Below are 15,778 nucleotides of genomic sequence, written 5' to 3' on the forward strand. Positions count from 1 at the left end.
ACGGCCACAGCCAGCCTTTGCTGCAGTAGGGAGGCCATGGTTGCTTTACAGAGGAGGAGGAGGGGGAAGAGAAAACATTCTCTCATCCTTGGGAAACTTGCAAAATGACTTCCCTCCAGGAGTTTGTGCAAGGAAACTCTCTACCTCCCGCCCCTGCTCCCAGGTCAGTGAACCCATTCATGGATTAGGAAGTGACCCGCAAGCACCAGTGTGAGGAGAGGGGCGCGGCGGGGGAAACGCTCGGAGAGAATGCTGTATCCTGTTTAACTTGGCCTTGCCAACGCCAAACCCTTTCTCTGTGAATGTTTCTTTAGTTAAAGAGCGATAACATCCTCCTTCCAATGGCCTCTGCTCTCACAAAACGGGCTATTCTCCATTCTCGTGAAAACACTCCCACCATCACTCAGCCGCTCCTACAGCCACCGCCAGACAGGGAGGAGGCCCTGACTGACTCGCATCTCAGGGCCGCCTTGTGCAAGTCGCTGGAAGCACACGTGCAATGCACACGCACAAGGTCAGACTGACAGGCAGCCTGGGTCCTTACAGTGCAATGCCCACTATATGCACTTTGCATCTTGCTGTTGCCCGTTCAGTTAAGGGGAAATGATGGGTGAATGGGGGAAGTAAAACTAAACTAGATAAAGTGTGCTGGTGGCCTGAACTAAGGAAGAGTTCTCGAGAGCCATGCTTACGAACAAGGGCAAAACTGACACTCGGTGCCCGCGGCTGCTAGAAGGACGGCAGAGAGTTTAGAGAGTTAGCGTTAGTAGAAACCCCAGACGCCCCATGTGGCTGCAGGTGGAAAAGGAAGCCTCGTGTCCTAAGAAGGCGCCTTTCTCCCAGAGTCTTTAGGAACTTGCCTGCGGTTTGGTCTGGGCACCTGACTCTCTATCGACCAACACAAAAGGAAGGTGACATCACCAAGGCTGTGGGATCAGGGTCTCTGCCACCTGTCTCCCTGCATGAGACCATGTGAGAGCACGGGGGTCCAAGGACTTCAGTGCCTGTCTCCCCGCAGGACTATGCACCTTACCTCACCCCCAGTAAAAACCCTGAGCAGCACACAATGGCCTGCAGCAGCAAACCCGTCTGCATCTCCAGCCTGGGCCTTCTCTGTCGCCCCACCTTATCAATCCGAACTTCTCTCTCATCATCTCCCACCCCTCACCTCACCCCCCATGCATGTCTATCTCCGAGCCTTCAATCACCTTGTGCTCCTTAATTCTGTCCGCATGTCAAGATCCATGACAATCCCTGCCTCCTTCCAGCCCAGGGCCGGCGTACCAGAGCCTGGATTGCGTGCTACCGTGGAATAGCAGGCGTGGATGAGGCCTCGCAGAGCATCTGTTCCACACCTCCACGGAGGGCACACACTGCTCCCACAGTCCCTCTGACGAGCAGCTGCCGGAGCTCTACGACTGGCGTGCGGGATGTCCTCCACACCTGCAGGGCCACGAGCCCACCTCCTCCATTCTACCCGACAAATTCAAGGGCGGGTAACAGAACTAGAGACTCTTCTCTGTGAGTGCCCGCTACTCCCTGCTCGGCCCTGGAGCACAAGCCGCACTTGCCCCACAGGTGGGACAGCCGTCTGGTATCTGCGGATGGGACAGGGCAGCCCTCTGGTTTCCTCTTCTTCCACCTAACTGCTCATTCTTTCATCCGAGGATGTTCCTGGTAACATGGTTCCCGATGCCGGTCCTCCACGTCCCTCGCTTCTGTAGGTGCGGTGATCTGAAGTCAACCCGCCAGATGTGGGTTCTGGCCACTGGGTTCCTAGAGACGGAGCTTCACGGTGCAGAAGCGATCTGTGACGCCCCTTCACACTGCTTCACTCGTACTGTGCTCACAAGCGTTGAAAACCTCTTTTCACTGGTTCTGTTTATTGCATCTCCCACATCCTATGCTCATGGAAACTTTTTTTTTTAAAAAGGATCTAAGGACTTACACATCTGCCTGTGTACTTCAACTTTTTAGGTTCAGCCTCAGGTCTGTCATGATACCTTTAGGTCCTGATTTTAGTGTTCTTTCCTGGCTTAGCAACACCCATGAATGTGGCAGATGTACCAATTTTGTCCTAATCTAAATCATGGATAAAAATGCTGAAAAAGACAGTTTTTGAGGACTGAACCTTTTTGGCATATCACCTTCCCTTTAGGTTGTGAACTGTGCTTTGTCCAATACTGTGCATATAATAAATGATTAAATATAACTGTTGAATTACACCAAATTCGACTCCACATCAAAGAATATTATAATTATATTTTTATGGTAATGATGGAATCCAGCTTGATTCTTTCTTGCTGGTTTCATCTTCTCTTTCTCTCTCTAAACCTCCCTGTCTCTTTAGCCCTCAGAACTCTGGGAACGCGATGTAGCCTGCAAAGCCCAAGGAATAAACATTATGTCAATAACGTGTTCCTTCGATCCTTTTGTAGAGTCTATCCTGATTGGCTGCAAAGTCAGCCTGCAGAAAACCCATTGCATTAAAGCAGATAACATCTGTGAATCCTCTGATTTCCTGTTTGGCTCCAGCGTCAATATAATAATAGCTTCTTGTAGGTATTTTTACTGTAGGATAAACAGACTAAGCTCCACTTTTAAATACAAGGATTTGAGTGTGGCGGTACACGCCGAAATGGGGGCTTCTGTGTGCCTCCTGTAAAATAATCCTCCCCTCGTGTTCCTCAAGATGGTCAACAGCAACATGTTGAAAGGGGAGCGTAATGTCGCTAGCGGTCTTCAAATGCATTTCCCATCCCCAAGAAAACGTAAAACGTAAGCAGGGGAAAGAAAAACCCTCCTCTGACAGAAAATGGCAAGCAGGAATCTATGCGCTTTGGGAGCTCAGTGGATGCTGGATGATTCTAAGAACCATACTCTTATTTAGCTTAGAAAACACTCTACTGTGAGGTCTGAGCACCAGGAAAACAGGACTAAGGTCCCGGGGGCCTGTTTCTCTTCTCTTCCAGACTGTGGGATTAAGCATGACTGACCAGAAAGGAGGAAGACGGGTGCTGGATGTGGGGCAGAGGGTGTACTGGAACATGTGGGGGACGAGAGGGCAGGAAAAGCATCTCTAAAATGATCACTACTTTCTTTTTGGTCACAACAGGCAATAATTAATCTTGAATTCTTAAATGATATTAAGTAGGAAGGTGAGTAGGACTTAGGGGTGGGCATAGGTGGAAAAAAGTTGAGGGCCCAAACTAAGGTGATTAGTCAGATTAGTGATCCTTGGGGGACTGAGAGCAGAGGGTTCAAGGGAAGCTCTGGAGTAACTAGAAACATTGTGAATCTCAACCTGGATGGTACTTACACAAGTGTATAGCTAATAAAAATTCACTGAGGTGTACACCTAAGATCTATACATAATTGAGATTTAATTGTATACAAATTATAGAATCCTCAATAAAAAGGTTAAAAAAACATAGAAGGATTGAGAGCACTGGCTTAGTAGCCCGGCACTAGCTATCCCCTTTAACTCACGGAAGGGTGTCCACAAGATGGCAAAGGATATTATTAACTTCGGAGGCTGGTAAATTGTACCACCGATCAAAGTCATCTTCCAACAAACTGGATAGTAGCTCCTGGTGAGGCCTGACGTAAGACCAGACTGTCCCGTAGAGCCGGGAGGATCCGCAAGGAAGGAAGGGTGACAGTCGCCAGACACAGCTTTTCACACCTTGGGGACGAGGGGCCCACTGGGGCCAAGCTACCTGCCACAAAGACAGGTCTGAGGTGACAGTATCTTTCTTTACTGCTGGCTTTAGACCGAGGGACAAAGAGGTCAAATCAAAGGGTACCAAGGGGAAGAGATTCTAATCCAAGGGAAAGGTGGTAGGTCCGGTGGGAAGCGAGACAGTGAGGCCTCGGGTCCTAAGAGAGCAAGAGGCCCAGACATCAGACACTGAGCACCACTGTGTTTCCACAGCTGGCGCTGGCGCTGGGCCGGGGGCTGAGGGGTGGGCCGTCTCCCCTCTCACACAGCATCAATATATTCATAGCATGAACTTCCCAGCCCAGTTCAAAGGCAGGCAGAGTGGGAGCACAGTCTAGAGAGTGAGCAGAGAGGGGACTTGGTACCAGGAGAGGGAGAAAGGATCTCAGGAGATGGTTGCGTGTTCCACACGTGCGGGACGAAGGGCTCTCTGGAGCCTGGCTCAGACATCCATTGCGTTACGGTCCTTGGACTGTCACGAAAAGTCTCACAAATGTTTGTACGTTTGGCCTGACAACCCTACAAGGTGGGCATCTTCGCTGCAATTTTGAGGATAAAGACATGGCAGTCCACGAAGATGAGATGATCGACCCTGTCATACTACTGGCCGAAGGCAGAAGCAGGAACCAGGGCCTGCAGGCCAGGGTTTTCTCCACTTTAGCAAGCCTCAGAACAGGATCTGAATCTGTTCTCCAGGCTCAACGAAGCTCCAGTCGTTTTTGGGCACTGCGGTATGGACATGAAGTCTGAGGCCTAACTCGGGAGTTCAGTTCATTAGTTCACAGTTCATTAGTTGAGACTCTGTTTTTACTTCTGTTGTAGAGGATAATTATTTGTTAATTACGATCTTATAAAGTATTCCGATAATAGGAGATGTCAGTGGAATCATGACCTCAGAATTTGCTATGTGAAATACAAGAAATGTGGAATTCTAGGTTTCTGTGGTGAATCACACACACATATTTTGATATAGAATATATGAGAAACTTATAGCAAATAATTAATCTTGACTAAAGGACAAATGCAAGAACCCTAATTTTTTTATAATTGTAAACTATATATAACAAAATCTACCATTTGGGCCATTTTTAAATGCACAGTTCAGTGGTAAGTATACTCTGACACTGCTGTGCGACCATCACCACTATCCATCTCCAGAACTTTTTCATCATCCCAAACTGACACTCTGCCCCCTTTAAACGCAAACTCCCGTTATCTGTTCTCAAGTAGTGGCTTCCACAGCACTTTGCCCAGAGCACATGCTTAGGAAATGCTTGTTGAAGGAGTGAGATTTACAGGTGTACAAGAAGACCAACTATTATATAAATAAAAGAGATTAAAGTGAATATATTTTTCCATAACTAAAAACTAACAGCATCGTAGCCAAGAAGCATTAAGAGTAATTTACAACTTGTTTACACTTCTGGCATCAACTCTATTCACCTATTGTGACCAAGACCTCCTGCTCTCTTTGGATGCACTAGCAGGTGACAGGGACGTCTAATGATGGGGGTGGGAGAGAAGAGACACCTGGCCAGCCGGCACTCCGGGCTAGTTGTTGAACTGTCACCTAGTGGACAGGGACACGGTTCTCTCCTAGGCAAGCCTCCTTTGACAGATCTGTGTGACTTGGCAGTGACCCTGTGATGGAAATTCACCGAGAAGCCTGGATTTCAAGTCCTGGTGAGCAGAGCTTTCAGAGGTCTTCTGTACAGAAGCAGCCTAGCGAGGAGGCAAGCCTCCCCAATCCCCTTCGGGTGAAGTTAGAGAGGCAAAGAAACACGGACTGCAAGCCTTCTTACCGACTCTGGCACTGCAGAAGCATGGAAAGCCTGAACACATGGCCCCTTCACTTCCGAATCTCCTAATCTGGTAAAGGCACACGGCCCTAACTGAAAAGGGTTGGAGGTAGACGATTTGTTGGAGGGAGGTTAGCTAGGTTTTCAAAAACTGACCAAGGGACCAGGCAGGCACACATACAGCAAATGGCCACTGTGCCACTGGTTGGCCTCCCTTGACTTTCTTTCGCTAAAGAATAATTAAAGAAACAAATTTTACTGGAAAAAAAATTATCCTTTAGGATCTGTGGTGCTCTCTGTGGTCTATGACTCATCTGACAATTGCTCTTCCACAGCTTTTCCTTTGCTTCCTGGAGAACACGCCTTACCCGATGCTTCATACTCAAAACCCTAGGCTGGGAAGGTGATTCTGAGCTGGCGGACTTGGACTGGTTCAGAGATGCTCTGTTCCAAGAGATGGGACCAATAAATATCTGGGCTTTGGAAGTAACTTTCTGATGTTTGGATTTTGTGCTGGCACCAGCCTCTGGGTTTTAAGCACTTTGCTGTCATACGGTGTGCAGCCTTTCCAAGAAAAACTCTATAAAATGAAAATACTTTACTGCCACGGCCTTTGACTTCTTGAGAGTCACACAAATACTGTAATCTCTTGCAACATTTAATTGAATTTAAACTCGGTTCACCTAGATAAAAAAATTAGCTCTCAATCTGCCCATTTCACCTCTTAAAAAGCACCAGTCTTCTCTATGTTTCACTGTTTTGTTTGCTATGTGCCAAACTGTTATTTCACATATGTGAAAAGACAATTGGCATCAAGTCCACATGAACTAAACTACTGGCAAAGGCGATGCTGGAGCTTGCCATTGAGAAGATTAGATTCCCAAGAAACTCCTCTAGCAGCATCCAATATCCACAAACTGAAAAGTGTGCGTGTAAATACACACATACTCATTCAACTGAAAGACGCTGCCTCCCCGCCTCCAAGTTCAGGTAGTATTCTATTAGTGGTTTAATTTACCCTGAGCTTCAATATCGCAGTTGTACAAATACATACATTTAAAAAAATGTGCATTGATTAATAAGATAAATAGGAAATTGAGAATTTATTTTTATTCAACTGTGAGCTTGCCCATTTCAGTCATCTTCCTTATTTGCTTAATAAACAGGATGATTCACACTTTCCCCGTAAATAAGATCAGGTTAGGGTGGGCGGTGAGGGTAGGAGGGACACTTTTCTTTTGAATTTTCAATTAATGTTTTCCTTTACTTTAAAGGCTTTTTTCTCTTTAAGTCTGCTACTTTGCCGACTGTTTTGCCTTTGCACTCACAGATTCAAATATGGAGCTAAACCAGGAGGGAAATGGAAAATTTTATTATCCAGAACTGTGGTAAATAAATGGTTGAATACTTCAAGGTAGTTGAAAACTGTGCTCCCTGGAACCCTGGATCCTGAGTTGCTCATGATAACGCAGCCGTGGTGGCCATGCCACCAGAGCAGGCAACTTTTATTTGTGCCTGTCCCATCTCTTCAGCGCCCTGCCCTCACATCACACTATTAAGGGGTCTCTGGCGCACAAGAATGACTACAAGTAAGGTTAGGCAATCACTTGAAACTCAGTCAGACACTTTTTCAACTCAGTCTCACAGAGATGGAATATTTCTAAAAGAAACATGGAGACCCACACTTCGGGGAAACATGTAGAGAATGTTGTTTAAGTTTGGATCCTTCAGATTTTCACATTCATTTTCTTTTTTAAAAAATATTTATTTATTTTTGGCTGCGTTGGGTCTTTGTTGCTGTGCGCGGGCTTGTTCTAGTTGCGGCGAGTGGGGGCTGCTCTTTGTTGTGGTGCGCGGGCTTCTCACTGCGGTGGCTTCTCTTGTTGCAGAGCACAGGCTCTTGGCGTGCGGGCTTCAGTAGTTGTGGCACACGTGCTGAGTAGTTGTGGCTCGCGGGCTCTAGAGTGCAGCTCACTATTTGTGGCGCACGGGCTTAGCTGCTCTGTGGCATGTGGGATCTTCCTGGACCAGGGCTCAAACCCGTGTCCCCTGCATTGGCAGGCGGATTCTTAACCACTGTGCCACTACAGAAGTCCTTCATTTTCTCAAATAATCGTTGGTTTTCTTAGTCATTGGGGTATCACCTATAGGAACATATCAATGTCTCTGACAGGACTGTTAACCACAGGACTTTATCTTCTCTACCTTACACCCAGGGTAACATGTGATCCAAGCTTGGCCCATCACATGGTGCCATTTCCTTGGCAACAGTAATTAGTCCAGGGGGTGGGTGTATGACCCATGTAGAACCAATCAGAGTCCTTCCCTGAGACTGATTTATGAACGATGGAAGACACAGTGTTGCTTTCCACTGGAGTTGTTCAGCTAAGAAGGTGGGAATCTGGGGCGACTAAGGGCCATGGTTCCTGACACAGAGGGGAGCTGGAAGCCCATCCTCAGAACGAGGCCAAAGCACAGGCAGGCTCAGCTGAGAAATGGACAGAAAGTCTCAGAGGGACTGAATCCTAGTTCCTAACCCTGAGGCCTGGTTCCTGCAGCTCTTCCTTTAATCCTATAAGCAGTTCCAGTAACATTCCAGCTACATAAGCTGGGAAAGTTCCTCTTTGTTAAGGTTGGTTAGGATTAGGTCTTTGACACTTACAACTAAAAGAGTTCTGAATAATGCAGGGGCCCTTCTTAATCTGGGAATCACACCATTACTAAGTTCTGCAGTGATTAATGGCTTCCCAGCTGTCTGTTAATGAAAGCCACTTAACTTTTATACCAACTTTTTGTTAGCGGCATATCATGTCAATGTATATGTCAAGAAAGAAATGCTGAAACTTTAGAGTGGGAAAAAATGCTTGTGTTAAAAAAAAAAGCAGAATTATATTAATATACTTCTGCACACTTAGCATTTCTCAGCTAAGTGGGAAACACTCATTACTGAGTATATTTACTGATTCAGGAGTTTGAAGCACAAAAATTCTAATCCACATCTTATTTTAACACCACTGTTCATCTACCTTGTGAAACAAAAGAGGCCAAGAACCACAACGGGGAAGAATAAAAGAAAAGCTTCCATTCATAGGAGTGCTTGATTCTTCCTGTCCATATGTTTAGGTTCTGCTTCTTCCCCTCCAGAGCTGAACATCATAGAGACGCTGGCAGGTACTAACATGCTCCCTTTTAATTATGCCACCAAATTGCTGCAATAACTGATTGCCGGTTAAATAATTATAATCAAGTGCCCATTGTGCATAACAACCATTTAATGACCGCCATCCCGAAACACTGTAATGAAGAGAGCTTTAAGGAAGAAATCTGGAAAGGGGCCAGGGTTTTATGGCGGTTTGCTTAAAGGGAAAGACAGCCATAATCTGTATTTAAGATTAAAAGAAGCCTTTAATCCAGATGCTCGACATTAAACAAGGGAGTGGAGTCATGTTTTGATCAAAAGTTACTGCATGCATAAAAGAAGTAATGTAAATGTTCTTTTAGGAATTTAAAAAAAAGCCTCCAGTAAATTATATAAAGGAAGTGTTCGTAACCATTTGCTTTGGAAAAAAATGAAAAGGAAGAACATCTGATTTTCATTTTGGACAAGAATACTTAGCTAAAATAAAATAAAAGGAAACAGGATTTTATTTGATTTCTATAATATCACTGAAAACAAGGGAGCTGCCATTCAAGCTACCTTGGACCAGTAATCATTCTCCTACTCACTCTATTTTTTACCCTCACTCTCCTAGGCCAGGCCTGAGTCTTTGGGAGGTGTAATTACATTCTCACACAAAGTCCTAACTGAAATGGTTTTGATGATCTCAGCTCTAGCAAACAGTAGTTCTCATCTGAGGGGGAAAAAACAAAACAAAACAAAAATCTCACCACATAAAACTCAGATCAACTGGCAGCTACCGCCACTGCTGATGCATGGAATATCTGGCTAACAAATTAAGACTGCAATTCCTAGAATTGCAGCCATTTTCTACAAACTGCTATGTAGCCCGGCCAATGACAAACACCAGAGCCTCCAGATTTTGCTAGAGTGATTGCTGGGAGAAAACTAAAAGCAACATAAGTCCTCTCAAGGAAGAATAAGAGGGAAAAAGCAAAACCAAACCAAAATAGTTCCTAGAGATATAAATAGATATAGACCAGATATGGGCTCCAACAGCTTTCCTAATACCCCAGCATAAAGGAACAGGACCTGACCCTAGTTACGTGCCCACAGAACACCCCAGCCCTTAGGAAATCCTGATGATTGGCTTGGGGCTATGGAAAGACCCTGAGAGTCTGAGGGAAACAAACCACACCTGGGATCATTCTTGTCCCAAGGTGAACTTTCAGAATGGAAGAAAACTGCTCTGGAGCTCTTGAGGTGCCCCAGCCTGTCCAGGTTCCGGGGTGTGTGTGACAGAGACCGATGAACCAGGGTTAGGAAAATGTCCCCACTGGCCTGCCTGTCTGGGGTAGAGGACACAGGTCAGGACAGATTTCCTAAGACCATTTCAGCTTAAAATTGACCTAGGAGAAGGTGTAGGATTTCAATTATGACATCAGAACTTTCCCTGATATTCTAAGTTAAGGGTATTAACAAATTCTCCTTCAAGAAGTCCCCGATTTTGAACCCTCTTACACTGTTGGCGGGAATGTAAGTTGATGCAGCCACTATGGAAAACAGTATGGAGGTTCCTCAAAAAACTAAAAACAGAGTTGCCATATGACCCAGCAATCGCATTCCTGGGCACATACCTGGACAAAACTATAATTCAAAACGACACATGCACCCCAATGTTCACTGAAGCACTATTTATAATAACCAAGACATGGGAACAACCTAAGTGTCCATCAACAGATGAATGGATAAAGAAGATGTGGTGCGGATATACAATGGAATACTACTCAGCCATAAAAAGGAACAAAATGATGCCATTTGCAGCAACATGGATGGACCTAGAGATGATCATACTAAGTGAAGTAAGTCAGACAGAGAAAGACAAATACCATATGATATCACTTATACATGGAATCTAAAATATGACACAAATAAACTTATCTATGGAAGAGACTCACAGACAGAGAACAGACTTGTAGTTGCCAAGGCGGAGGGGTGGTGTGGGAGGGATGGAGTGGGAGGATGGGGTGAGCAGATGCGAACTGTTATATATAGAATGGATAAACAACAAGGTCCTACTGTACAGCACAGGGAACTATAGTCAATATCCTGTGATAAACCACAATGGAAAAGAATATGAAAAAGAATGTATATATACATATAACTGAATCACTTTGCTGTAGAGCAGAAAGTAACACCACACTGTAAATCAACTATACTTCAATAAAATAAATAAATAAATAAAGTTGAAGAGAAAGAAGCCCCCGAGTTTTAGTCTGTGTTAGAGGTGTTCCCTCAGCCGCCCGGCTCCTCCCAAGATGCTCACAGGTCTGGCCGCCTCCTCTACATTCAGGGCTCAGTTCGGAAGCTGCCTTCTCACAGGGACCGCCACCAACCCACCAGTCTAAGTTGTCTAACTCCTGACCTCTATTCTCTCCACTTCCCTCCCCACCCCAATTCATTCTAATCCAATACCCTGTTTTGTTTTCAGCTTTGTGCTCATCACTAGCTGAAGGTTTCTTTTTCCGCTTGCTTGTGTAACTAGGATGTAAGCTCCTGCAAAACATGGAGCCTTGTGTGCCTTGACTACCACTGTATCCCCAGAGCTTGGAAGGGGCCCAGCACTTAAATGAACATGCTGTCTCCTCCACAGCCTTGCACACAGGCTGCCACTTCCCAGGCACTCAGCCAGCTGCAGCCGAACTGCACTGCACTGAATTCAACCAAAGGGCAGATAACTAGGGCACAGATAAAAATCTAGCCTTGGCCACTGGCTTGCCGTATCAGATGTGTAATGAAGGGCTCATAACTGGGACCTGTGCTTATCAAGGACTTCATAGGACCAAAAAGGCAGTGGACATGAGCGTGAACACATGTAAACATATTTAGGGCTCACCAATATTTCTGGGTTCAAAACAAGTGTGAGGAGACACAAATGTCTAAATTCACAGCACAGAACAGCTGATCAGCACACTGTGAAACCGGGGCCAAGTTTACATTTAAAACAAAGTCTTGATTTAAATTTATATATATATGCCAGTCAGGTTCAGAGAGAAGGAGAGTGGGAACTGGAGGCAGAATTCACCATTTTCTGAACTTGAACAGCACCATAAACTACACTGTATCACACAGCACTTAGCAATGATCCTATCTTAAATTTACTCTCATTCTTTCAAATGTGTTAGTCTTATTCCTTCCACTTCAGGTAAGAAATTGGATCTTATATTTTTCCAGTATGTTAGCACTCCTAGCCTAATTTGTGGAGAATTAACTTTGAAGGTTACCAGACTCAGAACTGAATTCCAAGGTCTTCTAACAGTTCTAAGACATTTGGCAAATTATTTATCCTCTCTTAACCTTAATTTCCACATCTTTTAAGTAGTGATATTGATACCCATCCCACAAAGGGTTGCTATGAGAAATACATGGGATTATTTGCAAAAAAAAAAAAAAAAAAGTCCTACTGATGTACTTAACAGAAAGTAGGTATTCAAAAAATTAAAATTTCCATTTGGGTAGACGGTAGAAGCTCAAAATACACTAAATAGGTGGCAACCAAATCGGGGTGGAAAGCACGCCAGGAAACAAGTATATGAAGAGTGGCAGAAAAAAAACAAGTTATCAATTGGAAGACACAAAACATGACCCAAACTGCCATGGTGTTTTGTTATTATTCCCACATAAGCAGGATCTGCAAATATTCCTATTTTATGGCTTGACCACAGTGACATGTGGCAATCAGAGCTGAGTCTCAATCAGAAAGTCACCGAATATGAGAAATCATTGGTTAACAGCCAAAAGAAAGTAATAGGAAAGTATGTTCCTGAGAACAGTATTTACTTTATTTATTTATTTTATTATTTATTTATTTATTTATTGCTGTGCCGCAGCTTGCGGGATCTTAGCTCCCTGACCAGGGTTTGAACCCAGGGCCATGGCAGTAAAAGTGCCAAGTCCTCACCACTGGACTGCCAAGGGAACTCCCAAACAGTGTCTACTTTAAATCTATATAGTATCAGAGAATTCATGGCAGGATTCCAATTTTAAAAACACTGGCATTCCTTGATCTTATCAAGAAACGCAAGTCATCATGAAAAACTCTTGTGTTCCCATCACTCCCTTCCAAGGCTCCGACACAAACACTGGAGCTGCTGGACCCATCACAAAGTCTAGGGTGAAAAGTCAGTCAAAGAAAGCGGTAAACTGGCTATTTTTAATAATCCTGGGGGACAGATGTTAAAAAAAAAAAAGAAGACAAGGCCACCTGCTTGGGGTCCATCATACCATTTAGCTCTTGGAAATAAGAGAGACATTAGCAACAACAACAAAAAGGAAAAGTAACTGTAGTGGACAGCTATCACTCTGCCTACTCAGACTGTGGCATCTTTATCCCTGTGAAAAATCATACCAGCTTTCTAATTTCTTACCAATCTCTCCCTGCCTCTCAGGGCATGTGATTTAGGTGGGTCATTCACCCCATGTAACACTGGTGATGGGAACATATCCCAGATCTGACCAGTGAGAGTTACCCCCTGCCCCACCACTGTGACTGAGCCGTCAGTGACCAGTAAAGCAGGACATGAGCCAGCGCCACTGGGAACAAGGCTCCCTTTCCATGGGAGTCGCTAAGCCCGGGGCTCCCAGTGCCAACTTGGTCTCATGAGGAGACAGCCTGCCTCAGAACAAAGCAATGCAGAAAACAGCCAGGCAAAGGGAAGAAGGCAGAAAGGTCACTCTTGACATTTTTTGAAAACTTGGATCTAGTAGTGCCTAAGGCTAGAACTATCCATGAATTTTTCAAGTTACTTGAACAAATAAATCCCCATGCTTGCTTAAATCTCTTTGAATTAGTGTCGAACTTGCAACCAAGAGAGTGTGACTGATACAGGAAGTAATCTTGTCGAGTTTAATCCTAAAGGACTGATCTAAAAAGGCAGCCTGTGAAGCACTTTTCTGAGTTCTCTCAAAAAAAAAGTTAGAGTAGAACAAGTGAGATGCTGGGGAACCACCAGCAGTTCTTTCTTTCTTTTTTTTTTTTTATTTTTATTTTTTATTCATTTATTTTTGGCTGCGTTGGGTCTTCATTGCTGCGCGCGGGCTTTCTCTAGTTGTGGTGAGCGGGGGCTACTCTTTGTTGTGGTGCGCGGGCTTCTCATTTTGGTGGCTTCTCTTGTTGCGGAGCATGGGCTCTAGGCGCGCCGGCTTCAGTAGTTGTGGCTCGCAGGCTCAGTAGTTGTGGTGCACAGGTTTAGCTGCTCCGCGGCATGTGGGGTCTTCCCAGACCAGGGCTGGAACCCATGTCCCCTGCATTGGCAGGTGGATTCTTAACCACTGCACCACCAGGCAAGTCCCCACCAGCATTTCTTGAGCCAGGAATTCCATTTAACCAAATACAAATGGAATATAAATGAGACAAGTGCACTGTGAGGTCACTGTGGACAGAAGGAGAACTTCTATTCTCTACGTCCCTGATCCTTCATCTTCACCTCCCATCAAACACATTCACTCATTGTTTCGAAAGTGTTCTTAGTAAGCACCAAATATGTGTCAGGTATTATGCTAGGTACTGAGGATACAGAGATGATTAAGACATAGTTCTCATTCTCAGGAAGCTAATGAATAATTATGATCCAGGGTGACAAATGTGAGAAGGGGCCCTTCAGGAAGGATGAGTATGCGTTTGCCAGGTGGGGAAAACAAGAGCAAAGGGGCGGTGGGAAGCGTGGGAGGTCCAGGGCGGGAGGTAGGCCGGAGCCGGGCTGTAAGGGCGTCTGCGACTGCCCTGTGAGGGGCTGACCTGATCCTGAAGCCAAACTGAGCCTCTGGAAGTCCCTGAGTAACTCTGTGTGCCACCAAAGGCCTGGTAACCTTTGTGGAGGGTGGACTGGACGGGACAGAGACTGAAGGCAGGACTTACTGGGGCCTGTGGTCATCAATGGGAAATGGCCATGGGGACTCTGGTGGAGAAAAGCTCAGACTGGAGTAGAAGGCAAGAGTCTACAATCCTAACTCAGAAAGCACTGAAAACCAATCCCATGCCGATGACTTGAGAAGAACTCTGGTCTAGGGGATTAGCTGCATCTTAAAGGACAAAGACTGAGTCAGAGTAATATGGGGAGAGGGTAATGAATGCCTGTGCCTTCTCAGACTCTGGGTCTCAGCTCCTCCATCCTAAGTTCTCTCCCCACCCTAAATCTGATCCACCCACAGAGCTCCGCTTCAGGGAAGGCCACTGCTCCATATCTGCTGGTAGCTTGTTGGGTGCCCCCTTGCCACGGATCCTGCACTTGTATTTTAGACCTGATCACTCACAACACTTCTCCGAACCACAGCTTCCTCATCTTGAAAGTGGGAAGACTGTCATTTATCTCAGGATAATGATCAAAATAAGAAAAATTTCACAGAGCGCTCTGCACAGAACCTGGCGTGTGATAAACACCCCGTACACAGAAGCTGCCACACTCCTGCAGGAGATGAAGTAGACTGCACTTCGCACTACGCAGACACAGAGACATCCTGACGCCAAGCAGCAGCTTCTCACTTGCCAAGGATTTCCAGATCGTACAGTTAACAGAATGTCGCTCTAAGAACAAGGCAGAAGCCCTTTTGTGGTAGTTTAAGCACGTGGACTAACACAAGTGCACAACCTCTGAAGGCCCCTCAGAACTCCGCTCAGGCTGCTGTGAGTGGGGCTGGAGAAGACGGGTGTCGGTGCTCCTGGAGGTGGAAACGCAGCTCTCAGCCAGCCCTTCCACGGGCGAGATGGTCAAATGTATCACGGTTCCTCGTCCAAGAGTGTGGGAACGGCCAGGGAGTGTTTTGTGACTGAAGGGAGAAACTCCAGACTAACAGATAGGCTTGTTGGTGGTATGGCTCTGCCTTATCCTTGAAGCTGAATCCAGAGGTACCTTGTTCATAGACTCTCCTACTACCTTCTTCAACTGGGTCCTCTGCCGACAAGTCAGGACTTGGTTTCCAATGCGCCTGACTTCATGGTTCGTGCAAACAGCAAACTCAGTAAGAGATGAGCGAGCCATAATGCAAAAGCCCAACAAGACTGGGCAGCTGTGCACTGCTTCTGCATTTCCACCCTCAACCCACGCACACAGAGCCTTGAGTGCCGGGGGCAAAGCTGCAGAG

The 15,778-nt window shown here is 45.6% G+C and overlaps 1 protein-coding gene across 1 annotated transcript in view; it reads right to left on the minus strand.

Annotated features, from left to right (window-relative positions):
- ATG7 (autophagy related 7) overlaps positions 1-15,778 on the minus strand; it is a 245,835-nt gene that overhangs the window by 70,880 nt on the left and 159,177 nt on the right.

The sequence above is a fragment of the Phocoena sinus genome, chromosome 11 (genome assembly GCF_008692025.1).
Source record: "Phocoena sinus isolate mPhoSin1 chromosome 11, mPhoSin1.pri, whole genome shotgun sequence".
NCBI lineage: Eukaryota > Metazoa > Chordata > Mammalia > Artiodactyla > Phocoenidae > Phocoena > Phocoena sinus.